The sequence below is a fragment of the Telopea speciosissima genome, chromosome 5 (genome assembly GCF_018873765.1).
Source record: "Telopea speciosissima isolate NSW1024214 ecotype Mountain lineage chromosome 5, Tspe_v1, whole genome shotgun sequence".
In the NCBI taxonomy this organism is placed as follows: domain Eukaryota; kingdom Viridiplantae; phylum Streptophyta; class Magnoliopsida; order Proteales; family Proteaceae; genus Telopea; species Telopea speciosissima.
Window position 1 is genome coordinate 62,465,924 of NC_057920.1, and position 14,783 is coordinate 62,480,706.

Here is a 14,783-nt window from a genome sequence, read left to right on the forward strand (position 1 = left end):
TTTCTTACGCAATGCCTGCTGTTTCTCTCTTGAATAAACAAGCATGGATTACATTACTCAAGAAGATAACAGGGAAGATCACGAACTGGGACATTAGACAAAGGGGCTAAATTATAAAATTGAGTTAACTTGGCATAAAATTAAAGAATCAGATAGAAGATGATGATGATTTGGGGAAGATGAGGGCATTTTGGTTTTTTCAAATTTTAACAAATAGATAAGGGCAATTAGGTCTTTTCAAATTTTAGAAAAGATAAGAAGAAAGGATAGTTTGGTTATTTTTAGCATTTAATGTCTTGTGTGGAATTAAATGGCTTTAAAGGGGGTAAAGTAGTGGTGGTACGTACGTGAAATCTATTTTCAGGGATAGTACATAGACTTATCAGAACCTTAGGGGGGGTATGAGGAATATTGGGTGCATTTTAAAGATACGCGTATTTAACCCTTTTCTTTTTATGGTATATGACGAACCAATCCAAGATTAAAAGCCAAAGCTTTCAAATTTTGATTGATTAGCACACGTACATAATCTTTATTTTGGTAGAAGCACACGTACATAATTATAACACCATAAAAATAAAAATGGTTTGAAAAGAAACCAACTAGAAAATAAAACCTAAGGTGACGTTCCAAACTCCAAGTCCACCAACTAAGAAATTTAGAAGAAAAACGGCTCCACAACTCCATCAGCTTCTAAGTATATATAGAACAAGCCTTGAAGTGCTTAACACACAAGCATGCCTCAGTACTTCCATCAATTATCCCAGCCAGTCCGGTTCAGTTTCTTCTCTGTCAACTGCACGCACAAGGAAGAAATTAATAATTATTAGGATATTAATTATAAATTGAAAACCTGAAACCCCCTATTTTTGTAAAGATAACATCAATAATAATTAAAAACCCCATTAATTAACATCCCAACGGACCCCGGCCACAACAAGTCACAAATTAAGGATCTAGAAAAAAAGACTAGACGTCCCACAAATGAAATCAGTGATGAATACATACCTATTTCAAGATCGAGCCTGCATCGGTCATAGAACTTGTTGATGGTTCATTGATCAATGAATCAAGCTGCTTCTTAACTTCCCCCATTTTCGGCCTATCTTTGATTTTATCCTTTAGACAGTCTCTTGCAAGCGCAGCAACTCTCCAGAACTGTTCTTTCTTCTCATCGTCTTTTATTTTCTCATCAAAAGAAAGACTCTTATTGTCGAATGAAGATACAAAAGCCATTGCTAAGGTTTCATGTTCTGATAAAATTGGGTTTTTCCCAGTCAAAAGCTCCGCTAGAATAACTCCAAAACTATAAACATTACTTTTATCAATTAATTGATAACCTTCTTCTACTGCTGGGTCTAAGTACCCACGAATCGTCCCTTCGGTTAATGTATCTTTTTCAATTTCATCCAATCGAAAAAATGCACCAAAATAAGATAGTTTGGCCTTCAATTCACAATCTAGTCGTACAGTAGAAGATGTGACATTCCATTGAAAGATAGGTATTGAAAGAGAAGAGCGCAAATTGTCTTGTGCGCTGGCTATTTCTGCTGCAATTCTTAAACGATTTTTCCATAAAAGAGAGACTGCCTGATTCATCCCATGGATATGGTGGAGGAGTGGCCGAGAAAACTCATTAACTAAAATTGGATTTTTATACTCTAAGCAACAACCCAAGAGCTTCACCATGTTGTCGTCATTGATTCGAGAGAGAATATCGACTTGGTTTAAAAACTGTATATTCTGGACTTTGGCATTCGGTTGCGGTCTCTTAATGAGAAATGTTTTACCTGATAACTCTCCCCTAAAAACTTGATCAAAATCTTCCTCCCAGATACTTTCACGGAATTTATTGGTTGCCTTCTCCAGCTCAAATAGGGAAAAAATCTTAAACCTGTCTTTGCCCACCTTGTTATGCTCTATTTGTTTCTTCAATAGAATACCTCCATTATTTTGGAAAAGAATCATAAGGTGTACTTTATGAGCTGCCCGATACCAAAACCAAATAAAGACAGGTAGAACTAGAATGCCTGCACATGAAACATAATTCATTTTGGTGTATAGTTTTTACTTTTTAATCTAAAAACATTTCCTTAACATTGATCGCTCCTTGTTGCAAGTAAAACCAAAGGAATTTAACTCGTCTCCAGGGAGGTGTGGATCTTTATCCTCTCAAGTACACTACTTGTACTTGACGTCAAGTACATCTAACAGAGGAGCTAGACAGAAATGACTATCCTAACCCCTGCCCGAACTCACTATCAGAGGTAGGATCCACATGGGGTCCACCCCCCTCTATTAGATGTACTTGACGTCAAGTACGGGCAATGTAATTAAGAGGACAAAAATTCGAGAGGTGTGCGCCTAGGGTGCTGTCAGGGGGAATCCAACAGTTGAGCTGTGCCGCACACATCTCGGTGCACGCCTAGGTAGGGCTGTAAACGGATCGGATTCGGCTCGGATAGTGTTATATCCGCATCCACATCCGATTATCTATCGGACGGATTCGGATAATGCTAAACGGATACGGATCGGATATTTTATCCGTTTACATGTAAATATAGATTTTCGGATAGCTATAGCTTATCCGTATCCGTATCCGTTTAGCTTTCGGACGGATTCGGATAGTGCTAAATGAATACGGACACGGATACGAAAATGGATTTCGGCCATTCATTTACATCCCTACGCCTAGGGATGTGTGTGGCACAACCCAACGGCTGGCAGCACCTTGGGTGAAATTGATTTTAAAGAAAAAAAAAAAATTTTCTTTTCGAATACCCATTTGCTGATCTAGCTCTCCTCGAGCCGTAGCTGGAGTTGGAGGGTCTAGTCCTACAAGAACACCCAAAAACAGGGGGGGGGGGATGGTCATTTCATAGGGGTTTCACCAGTGAAATGACCAAAACCACCCTTTTGTTACTAGACTGGACCCTCCAACTCCCGCCACGACTGGAGGAGAGCCAAATTGCCCATATGCTCTCTCACTAGACCTCTCCAGCCTCTCTCTATTCATTGCTCAGTAAAAACAATACTAGATTCTACCAAAAAAAAAAAAAAAAAAAGAATACTAGATAACCAAAACCCTGTAAGCATGGTTTTAGGGATTGATCGTATCCGTTGATTCGGATTGATATGGGCATGCACAGATCTTGGTACCTAATCGATACCAGATCAGTGAATGGTACTAAGAAAGGGTATTATTGTCAAAATACAGTCAGATATTGGTAAAAATAAAACCATCTTATATAACCCGCGGCGGATACTCAATTCCTAAATAAATATGATTTTACTGACATGCGAATGAGCTGTGACATCACGAATTTATGTTAAAAGGACATACGGTACTAGTGATACCTGCAATGATGCTTGGGGGCAGATGAGTTTTCTGAATTTTGGCACAACCAGTCCCATTTTTCCAGCCATCGCCTTGGTAACCTTGTGGACAAGAGCAATTATAACTTCCGATGGTGTTATTGCAATTACTAAAACTGTGGCAATAATTGTTGCGTCCCTCCTCACACTCGTTAATGTCTTTGTCAATACAATACAGCAGCAGCAGCAGCAGCAGCAGCAGCAGCGAATACAGTACATGAACAATGAAAATTTATTAGCCATGACCAAGGATACAAAAATGGATAATAATTCACACACATTAATTGACCATAGAAACAATTTCAAAAATTGTTTCTATTTTACCAACAGATCGATCGAGTAAAGGATTAAAGAAGAAAAGGAGAATTTAAAAGGAAAACACAAAAAAAGATCAAAAGATAATTAAGCTAATTAAGCTAATTAATTACCTTGGCATCCTATACGAGGGAGATAAGGGTTGCCTTCAAAACCATCGCTGCAGTTACATCGATAACCAAGGCCATTGGTTGAATCATAGCAATAGCTATTTGGACCACAAGCATAAGATGTTTTATCACCACTTGCTTGATCACATTTCTGATCCCCAATTGCCCAGTCCAACACTACGGGACTGGGTCTGTCAAATGTTTCAGCGGAAATATCCGATGAATAAAAGGTGAAATTTTGTTGATCAGCCAAGAAAGCAAAGCTGCAAGGGTTGAAATGGGAAATCCAAGAGTGGTTTGAATAATAACCACTAACCTTGACGAAGAAACTTTTGAGGCCCGGAGGGATTGAGCTCTGGCAACACCCAATTCCGGAGCAAGACCCATTCCTCACATTATTCAAGCTATTGCACACGGAGAAGCACCCACTCGTAAAGTTTCTGTTTAAATAACTGTAGCGGTCGCTTATGTAGGCCATGGTGTCGCATCCGATGCCGATGATCTTGTTGCGGCTGTCTGAAAACGTGAATGCCGAATTGTCCAGAAAATTCGTGTAGGTTTTCCAATTTGCTAGGTTTCCTGCATCGTCGAAGCATGAAAAAGCATAATATTTACCCACGATTCTGGCTTCTGCTTTCAATAATGATATCTCAACAACCTCATCGTCGCCTCCTGGCAATGATATCTCCCTTTTAAGATAAGGTTTGAAGGGGCCATGGTTCGTACTCAAGCATAAAATACGATACCTAAGATCCTTGAAGCATCCTTCTTCCCAGCCAAATGGATAGGGTATGATCACATTTCCGCGTTTCTCCTTGCAACCATCCATGACTAGTGGTGGAACCGCCATGGCTATTGCAACTAATGACAAGAGACTTAACAGTACTACGATCAGAAGATTCAGAACCATGGCCACGCTTAACGTTTCCATGGAATACATCCCCTCGATCTCCCCCCCTTGGATTTGGATTTGGATTTGGATTTGGATTTGGATTTGTTGGTGGTGTGTATCAATTCAATAAACTCGATCAAGCTAGGAAAGAACCCCACGCTCTCCCTCTCTTGCAACCCCTAAACCCCTCAAGAACAGAAGATGACTGACTGACCTGACCTATTGAGTCAAATTTAGGAACTGCTTTCCTACTATGGCTTATCTAGTTTTGCGAGATTTGTATGTGGCAGTTTAATTATTTATAGACAGAAAAGTTCTCTGACCTGCCAAAGGAGAGTACACACTCTTTCTCTCTCTCTCTCTCTCTCTCTCTCTCTCTCTCATGAAATTACCTAGTTGCCCTCCAATGTATGAAACTAGGTTTGTAAACGGTCGGATTCGGCTCAGATATGGATTGGATGTGATCGGATCTAGATATTCCCTGGCTGAATATGGATACCTCTAAATGGATTTAGATGTGAATAATATTCGGTTACACTCAATACGGACCTTCCTCCCCCTAGAGAATACACTCAATTCATATCTCTTATATCATGATTTTCTTTTCCTCATAATCTAGTGTTTTTATTTCTATCACTAATCATTCATATAAGATCCCATATAGATTTGAAAGATAATGAATAAACATTGAATAAATTCCAAATTGTTTTGGCTGATAACTGAAGTTGATTCCCAAGTTTTTAGAGTTTTCCAATAGCCTTTCACAGTCTTTCTCTTGAAACCTCCATGAGCAGGAAAATATAATAATGACAAATGACAGCTGTGGGGACCTTGGGTTGAATATATAATATTCTCCTGACCCTGATACACTCCCACTATATGTTAAATCAGAAATACCCCTAACTAAAACCTGGATTAGATAACCTATTTTATAGGCCCAATAATTAATGTGTATTAATGTAGCCTAAAACCCAACATCTGGAACTGAAATTTTTTTTTTTTTTTTAAAATATTCTAAAACCTGTTGAATCTTAAAAAAATCCTCAAAATCATTATTTATTTAATTTTTTATTATTAAATATTCAAATACGAATTTTCCTAAACGAATACATAGATATAGATCGAATTCGGATTATCAGTTTCACATAAAGTAGTTTGACAGTCAAACTACTTTATATTTTATGGGAATGTCATATTTTTACTTCATAGAAAGTTATGCCTAGGACACCCACATGCGAGAAAGAGAGTTTCATAGGTACCGTTAATAAACTCCCTTTATTAAAAAAAATAGAAAGTTTCATAGATAGTATTTGCATCTTGGTGGCCGACAGCTCTTAAAAAAAAAGGATTGGATGAAAACATTAGCTATTGTATTGGAGTCTTTTTTTTTATTTTTTATGATAAAGCTATTGTATTGGAGTTAATCAACGCAGGACTTAACCCAACCACCCACCCACCCAAAAAAACAGGAAAAAAAAATTTTAATAGTCATTAGTGCAAGCTGCTGACTATCTCATGTATATACGTGAATCTCATCTTTCCTGCTCCCAAACTGAGCAGTATTGAGTATCATATATTTTTTTTGCCCGAAAAAGTCTGTTCTCTCTTTTCCTATCTCCCACCCGAATGGCCGTATGTGTGTGGATCATGTACTTTCAATAGTATTTTACAAGTTCAATACCCTTCCCATACTACTCCAAAAGGTCAGATCTCTTAAGTTATGGAGATTCCCTCTTCACTCTATCTAAGTAGAACCTCCTATTCTTTTCTTTGCAAAATACAATGCATCTCAAGCCGTAACATACAAAATTAATATTGACCATTCGATCTCAACCCAATTACGTGTTGGAAGTGTGTCATCACATCCAATTAATTAACTTAAATTGTTTAATTTATTTAATTTTTAACCATGATTTAAAAAAGGGCATTTATAATCATAGGTTCTAACCTAAATTGGTCCAAGACTAGTTATACTCTGTTCATATGGTCGTTGTGCTCTGTATACCTAAGAATAAAGATTCCAGGATACAAGTGTGAGTGTACATACTGTATGTAAATTGAATCAAAATACACGAGAACTTCACACATGCGTTACTATCAGTTTATACAGAACAAAATTCTCATTAGTAGTGAACGGTCAGTCCCTTGACTTGACGGGTACTTATCAATGCGGCTATACATTTTGAGTTTTCAACGCACCAATGGTTAATGTCTCTTGGATTATATATCAATATATTAGTGGAGGTGCAAGGTGGGTGGACTCAGGTGTTGGGTCGAAAAAATCGTGATGGTCATAGGAATGCTCCTCGAGGTGGTCGTGTGAGTTCCCATATGGTAACTCCAGTTATTGGCAGAACTCGATGTCAAAGGAATGCAAATCTTGGTGTTAAGGCGGTGGACACGGTGGTAGAAAAACTTCTGGTTGAAAAGGAGTTAGATGTGGGTTTGCAAAAAATTTCATCTCCCTTTTCACCAGAGGAGGAGGCTCTTTTGGCCCATGTGGCTTTTGATCGGTCTGGTTTATATGTTGAGATCCCCCGACGATCGAATAGGACAAGGACCCCCTCGGTGCGCCTCACAGGTCTCCCGCAACTTTGTTTTATTACTTCTCTTGGGTAAGCGAGTGGCTTGTTGCCCTCGCCAATATGTTTTAGGACTAAGTCCACCTTTTAAGCTTTAGCTTTCTTTGCCTATAGTCTATCTTAGGCTTGTTTGCCTCTTTTTAAATCTTCAATAAAATTTTTATTTGAAAAAAAAAAAAAATAATACATATATATATATTGATACATCCAAGATTCACTGGACCAATCAGCGGTCGCCACGTATCACAAGGCGACCCACTCCAGAACCAGGGGGAACGAGCCGGGGTCCCACCACCCGGGCGCGGCCTCACCCAGGCGCGGCCTACACCCAGGAGGGGCCTGCACCCAGCGGCCACCTCTCAGGCGCGGCGGCCACGACTCAGGTGCGGCCTCACCTAGGCGCGGCCACACCCAGGCGGCCTCTCACCCAGGCGCGGCCTACACCCAGGCACGGCATCATGGGCACATACGAGAGGTGCACGAACATCAGGGCTACCCATCTATGACCCGATCATATCACTACAGACTCATGTCACCACCAGGACTCTAGGCCACCGCTTAGAAGTCACGTCACCCAGACGGATTCAAGCACCAATGACGTTATCACCACACGTAGGTATCTATCCACCAAGGATCTTGATACCACCAGGACACTCCCTCCCGCGGGGAGATGGCCAATCAGGATAGAGCCCCGTTACCCAGGGCCTCTATCCACTCAACGGCACCATCGCCATCAAACTAGGACTCTCCACACCGCCATACACTACTATAAAAGGCAAGGTACACAACCCCATCAGGGGACATCGAAACTCATACTGAATAATCACTATTCATCTGTTTGCTCAGGAGATCTAACTTTGGCATCGGAGAGCCCTAGGCCGGAATCACACTGGTTCTCTCTGTTGACCCCTTGGTCCACTTGCAGGTGACGGCACTCGCAGGATCGCTCGGCGATTTCTTGACACAACATATATATATATATTGGATTCGTAGTATTTATCTGTATTCAAAAGAAATATCCAACATGGAATCCATAGCCCTAATTGGGAGGACATCAAGGAGAGAGAATGTCTGTAATTGATGGGACACAAATCTAGATTTGGTGTCATTTTGAAAAATTGTTTACAGGGATTTGAAAATTAATATTATTTAATAATATTTATTTGCAAATATTTTTAAAAAGGCTTTAAATGTCCAATCGGAATTACAGAGTCTCTAATGTGGCTTTTCAATAGATAAGGGTTTTCATAGTAATTCAAAATATATCTTATAGTCTATAATGTGATATTGTATAGTGGAGGGACTGATGCATAGTTATCTATTAAAATTGGGAGTTTCAATTACACTTACTTGGTTGTGTATATGTTGGTAAATACCATATTGGAAATGTGGCACATATTTGATATGATTTAAAATGTTAATTGCATAGTCGCAATCCAAATTATAAATTAAAAATATTTAAAAGTTGTTGTTCAACCCTATCATTCCTATTAGAATTTTTTTTATGCAACAATTGGGCTATCTAGGCTTGAGAATAATGATATTTTGGTATAACAATGCAGAGATCACTGTTGCCTCCAATTAAACCACATCAAAGGACTCTTTGATCTCCTCCTTAAAGTGGTAAGCCACTCCCAACTGTTGCATCGGGTTGATGAGTTTTAATCGAACAAGAGAATCTTTTGTTGACCATAGCAGCCGCTTCAATTACTACTTGAGCTTTTCTAAGTGGGCAAAGAGAGTTTATATTGCAATTCAGACAAGCAATAGCAGCTGGTTCAATCAACTAATTAATTTTTCATGAATAAAAAATCTATTCCCCCTCATAAACCTGCATCTGAAATAGTACTTTTAAAAATATATATATATTTGGTTCAATCAACATAATACAACTCAAAACATCTTTTTTTTTTGTTAAAAGTTAGCAAAGGATTATACTAATAAGAATAAGAAAATGGAGAATACAATGAAAAGTGATTCACTTTTCTAACTTCGGCATAATCATCAGCGGAATGCAAAACACCACTAGAAAATTACCCAAAACACTAAATGAAAAACAAAACTTCATATCAAAAAAATTGAGATAAATAAAATATAAATCTAACTAAATCTGCTTACTTCATTAAACAAACTACGCAATAAGACTCTTCTAGATTTTGTTTCTTACAGGGTAATTGCTTATAAGCTCTAGCATTGTTGCTTGCGATAAATAGGCTTAAATTGGAAGATGATAAAAAAAAAAAAAAGGATTTCCAAAGAACAAAATATTCTTTCAAACGGCATAATCTAGCAAAATGGCTATGGTTGAAAATTGTCAGTGTGGTGGATTAAGTTACATGATTTTTTATGTAAATTTAGCAGCAGAGCATGTCGGCGTTAACTTTTTTAAATCTTAAAATATGGAATTCATTTCTTATCAATGTAACAAAATCTGATGGATGAATGGATGTAGATATACCATATTTCATGGCAAGAAAGAACTATAGAAATTGTCCCTTCACTAATGGATAATACCTAGAATTAGAAAAGTTTCATACTAAGTGAAAAGTAGCCCCGGTGTGATCTCTGTTATTTAGGTTTAAAATGGCTTGGATAACCAAATCTAGTTAAATAGCAAAACTGTCTTAAAAATGATCCTCGAAAGACAAATAGGAGCAAGGGAAAAATCTAATTCACCAACAGAATCACAACCAAACTGACAATCAAATTATTGCACATTTACATGGTTGTTGGTATGGAATAGGAATAGGGTTTTCTAAAAAGACAATGTATGTAAGAATCTACGTCCTACCACCAATAACGGTTAGAAAATAATATCATCCATATAGAGCCGACATGATCAGAATAAAAAAGATAAATATCATATTAATCCCACTGTTTATCGTGTGAGGAGGATATAAAGGAATCAATACAAATTTACGCCACTTTAAAGTTTAGATACTGTAAACATATATACTCTAAACATCAGATTCATCAAATAATAAAATTTATCCAAAAAAGAAAGTTGATAATGATTGTGTGTTGTGGGTCTATCTTTGTAGATTCCTTTCAATGGATTTGAGATGCATTGTACGATGACTATTACCAAGAAGAACTCCTTTATTTTATAAAAAGTCGTGCCCAAAGATTAATGATTCCGTCAGTGACGTCAGCGCCCGACGTGCTAGAAAGAGAGTTTCTGTGGTATTGAGTTAGTCTTATTTGCCACTTCGTGGCCGACAGCTCTTAGAAAAAGGATTGGGTTAATATGAAAAAAGCGGCTATATTATATGAGTGACTGGTCGCAGCGCGTCCCTTATTTGGCTTAAACGCAGCGTTAAACGCAACGCATTAATGTAAACCGTTGATCTTTTAAATATAATAAACTGATCTTTAACGTTAATTGGCTGTTACCTCCCATAGCCGATTACTACCCTGAAGTCCGTCTACGGACATTTGGTTGCACTGGACTCTGTGCCGTCTCCGGCGAAAAACCTGCTGGAGACGGAGAAGGAGATGGAGAAGAAGTGGGCACCTTCGACGGGGCTGCAGATGGCATCCGAGCTCTCTCTCTCTCCCTCTCTTTTTATCTCTGTCTCTCTCTTCAACGCCGCTGCAACCTTCCCCGTTACCCCCGCCCAGTGTTCAATCCCCCTCTCCTACAGACTGCAAACCCGCTCCACCTCCTCTGTTTTCGCGCAACCCGCCACCGCTGCTATTTTTCCCACAACCCCAAACCCCATCTGCGACACCCCCTGACCTCTGTTTTTCCCTGGAACCCCAACCCCACCCATTAGAGCTTCTGCAGCACCTGAAGAAATCAAAAGCTGCTCATTGTCGGATTTCTACTAGAAAGAAGGAGAAATGAAAGAGTCAGTCATCTTGCAAAGACCCACTTCAGTATTTTGGATTCTCGAACAAGTTCTTCCTTTTTTTTTTGGTGAGGAAACCCATGATAATGGTAGCGTGGCCATCATTCTACTTTCTGCAATCATTGCACATTTGAAGTATTTCTCCTCTCCTGGCTCTAGAGTCACACAGCGCCAATGGTTATTGATCCCCAAAAAACAAAATTTCCATTTCCATCCTGGGTCAATCTCATCACAATTTTGTATATAGCAGGGCTCAGTCTTAAGTGCTAAAATTTGTTTGCAAGATATGTTGAAACCAGTTCAAATCACTATATGGGACTTATATTAAGGTCCAGAGTCATCAACTTCTGTGTCTTCCATCCTCTGTTTACCCTTTCAATGAATTCCTCCACTCTCCTCCTCAGCTCATCATCATCTTCTTTGCATTCATCTTCATTGTCAGTTTCCTCTGTACCAACATTGCTGACAAATTCTTCGTCGGGTGAATTTACAGCATTTGACACTTGAGAAACATTTGCAGACAATGATGCTTCAATGTCTTCAGAGGTGAACCCTTCATCTCCTCCTTTCTCTTCTTTCTCAATTCTATTTGGTACTTCATGGGTACAAATGAAACTAATGAAACTTTCTTCAGTACCTGGTGAAGTGGGCTTTGGATCACTTAAGAGCAGAATTATAATGATCAAATTGCAGAGACCAAAGACAATGGGAGAATTGGAAGCGCATGTTCTTGCTTCTTCAACTACCCACAGAGGCAAGGGGGGAGTCGCAGGTGGGGTTAGGGGTTGCGGGAAAAATAGCAGCTGTGGTCTACGATGAAGCTGAAGAATTCGTCCGAAAGTTTTAACTGCTCATAAAACTTTCTGATGAATTCTTCAGCTTCATCGTCGACTATGGTTTTCGTCGTCGGAGTAGTTGGAGATCCTAACAGAAAATGGGGAGAGTGGGCTCATTGCCTCTCCAGGGGCGAGGTCAGGGGTGGGTGCTGTGTCGAATGGGAAGCAGGGTAGTAGTGGTCGGAGAGAGAAGGTTATGGGGTTCGCCGGAAAAAGGGTTTCCCCAACGAAGAAGACCATTCGCTTTTTCAGAAGTTTTTTTTTTAAAATCTGCTCCATTAACCGGTTAAGGAAAACTCGTAACCGGTTATGGGGTCAGCATCCTGAACGTTTAGGATCTTATAATACTTAATCAACGGTTCATATTAATCCGTTACGTGTATCGTTGCGTTTATCTGCCGTGGTGCGATTTGTTTCCCATATTATATTATTGGAGTCAATCAACGCAGGCCAATTCAGCAATATCTGCTTTTTTATAATCCGTACAAAACTGCTGTCCATCTGTCCATGCATATACGTTAAATCTCATCCTTCTTTCCCAACATTTATTCCTTTCTTTATGGGAATCTCATCATTTTTACTTTACGGAAAGTTAAGTCTTATCACGCCAAAGACAGTTGCAGGTATCCTTTGATACCATTTCAAGGATCAAAATCCAAAGATCTCAATCAGATCAATCTGTTCGAAGTTGAACTAGATTACACGATTCAGACAAAAGAGTCAGTGGAGAGAGCAAAAACAGCGATCCTTCCTTTTGGTCCCACTCCTCGTATTTATAGCTTTTCCACATATTTTAGTTCTCATATTGTGTGTTTTCAAGAATACCCTTTCTAGAATCTTGATTCCCTACTCATGGGCTTACATGAACTATGTTACAGTAGATCTTTTTCCTCAATTTTTTTTTTACCATTTTTTCTGTGATTCTTTTTTCCACATGTCCTCATAAGATTGAATGATAAGAAATTATTTGTATCAAGCTTAAAGAATAATGATTGGGTCACCAAAGAGACCTAAGCATTATTATTATTATTATTTTTTGATAAAGAAGGCCGGAGCTTAGTTAGTAAGTTTGGGAACGGCAATTGAATGGGAACGGATACGTACGGCAATTAAACGGACTAGACGGTAATAATATTTTTCAAAAATCCGCCTTCATAAAACGCATACGGTAATAATACGGTACTCGTTTAATACGGATATAATATGGCATAGACGGCAATAACACTTTCAAAAAAACGGACATATATTCATTATATAACATGCATTCACCACCTAATAAACAAAATAATATCATGATTTTAAGAACTAAAATAAACACAATAATATAATATGCTATATAACATCTCTAAGATTATCATTTAACATACCAAAATATCAATAATCTACAAGAAATGAATGTAGATTGTCTGAAAATGACATGAGCAAGTTGATTACCTTATCATTAAATCATTCTTCCAACATTACATTTCTTTCTATCTATAATGAGATAACCATATATTTTTAATCAGATGTGTTCTTGTGAAGGGGGATGAGTTCTCACTAATTAACCAACACAAGACAAGAGGGAGAGTTCCAGATATGGATCTCCACTATACACATTAGCTACAAGAGACAGAAAAACAAGAATAAAATAGAATAGAGATTGAGCTGTTCTCGCCAATATCACACCAGATTCATTTGCTTCACTACCACCAGCAAAGTTCAAAGACCAGAGAAACAAGAGGAGAGTACAAGACTTAAGTGCCGTTTTATTGAACGGAGATAGCGAGGATGATTGGAGATGGAGGGTGGCTACTGTTGCCTGCTACGGTTGGATGTTCAACGCAAATCGAAAGGGACGAAAGGGAAAGTGAAATCGTTTTCCTAAATTCTAATATTTTGGGTAAAAGTTTTTTTAAAAAAAAACGTATAATACGCGTATTATACGAATATAATACGTGTTTGATTAAAAAACATGTTTTTTTATAAAAATATGAAAAAATACGAGAACGAAATATTATACGTTTAAAAATACGGAGACGCATATAATACACGTATGATATGCGAATTTACTAACTAAGGGCCGGAGACCTAAGCTTAGATGCCCACAAAGATGAGATTCACGTATCTGTTGTTTCCATGTCACCCGATCCTTTTCCATGAGTTGTCAGCCACCAAGACACAAATAAGATTGCCTCAATACCTATGAAACTCTCTTTCTCCCAACGTAAGACTTGGCCGGAAAGAAAATCAACGCACATGCCAATTCAACATATATCTGAATCTAATCTTCGTGGCTTCTCTCTAAAGTGACCAGAATTGAGTAGTGACATTACCATACCTTTTTTGGAGTGCAAAGAACGTTCATGTACGCTTAACAACTCATAATTGTTCAGATGAAATGTATTCTGTGAGAATATTTCATCTGAACGATTGTGAGTTGTTCATTTACCCTCATGTATATGAACACTCACCCCCTCTCTTTTTTGCTCTTCCAAAAAAAAAAAAAAATCTATTCTCATTTTTGGAAAAGGATTTTGTCCAACTCTGTTAAACTACAGGAAAAACAGGATGGGATGGTCATTTCACATGTGGAGCCTACATGTGAATGGGATCTCATTCATTGTGAGGTAGAAAAGGATGGGAGAGGTATCGCAAGGACTTTTTGAAACATACAAAATCCTAGAAGGGAATTGTGTACCCTAAGATGGTGGGTGAACCATTTTCTACAGGTGGAGAAAAACTTACACGTATAAAATTTATCCTAAGACGAAAATTGATAGCTAATAATTGTGTTGCTGTGGATCCATCTTGATAGATTCTTTACAATGAACTTGAGATGC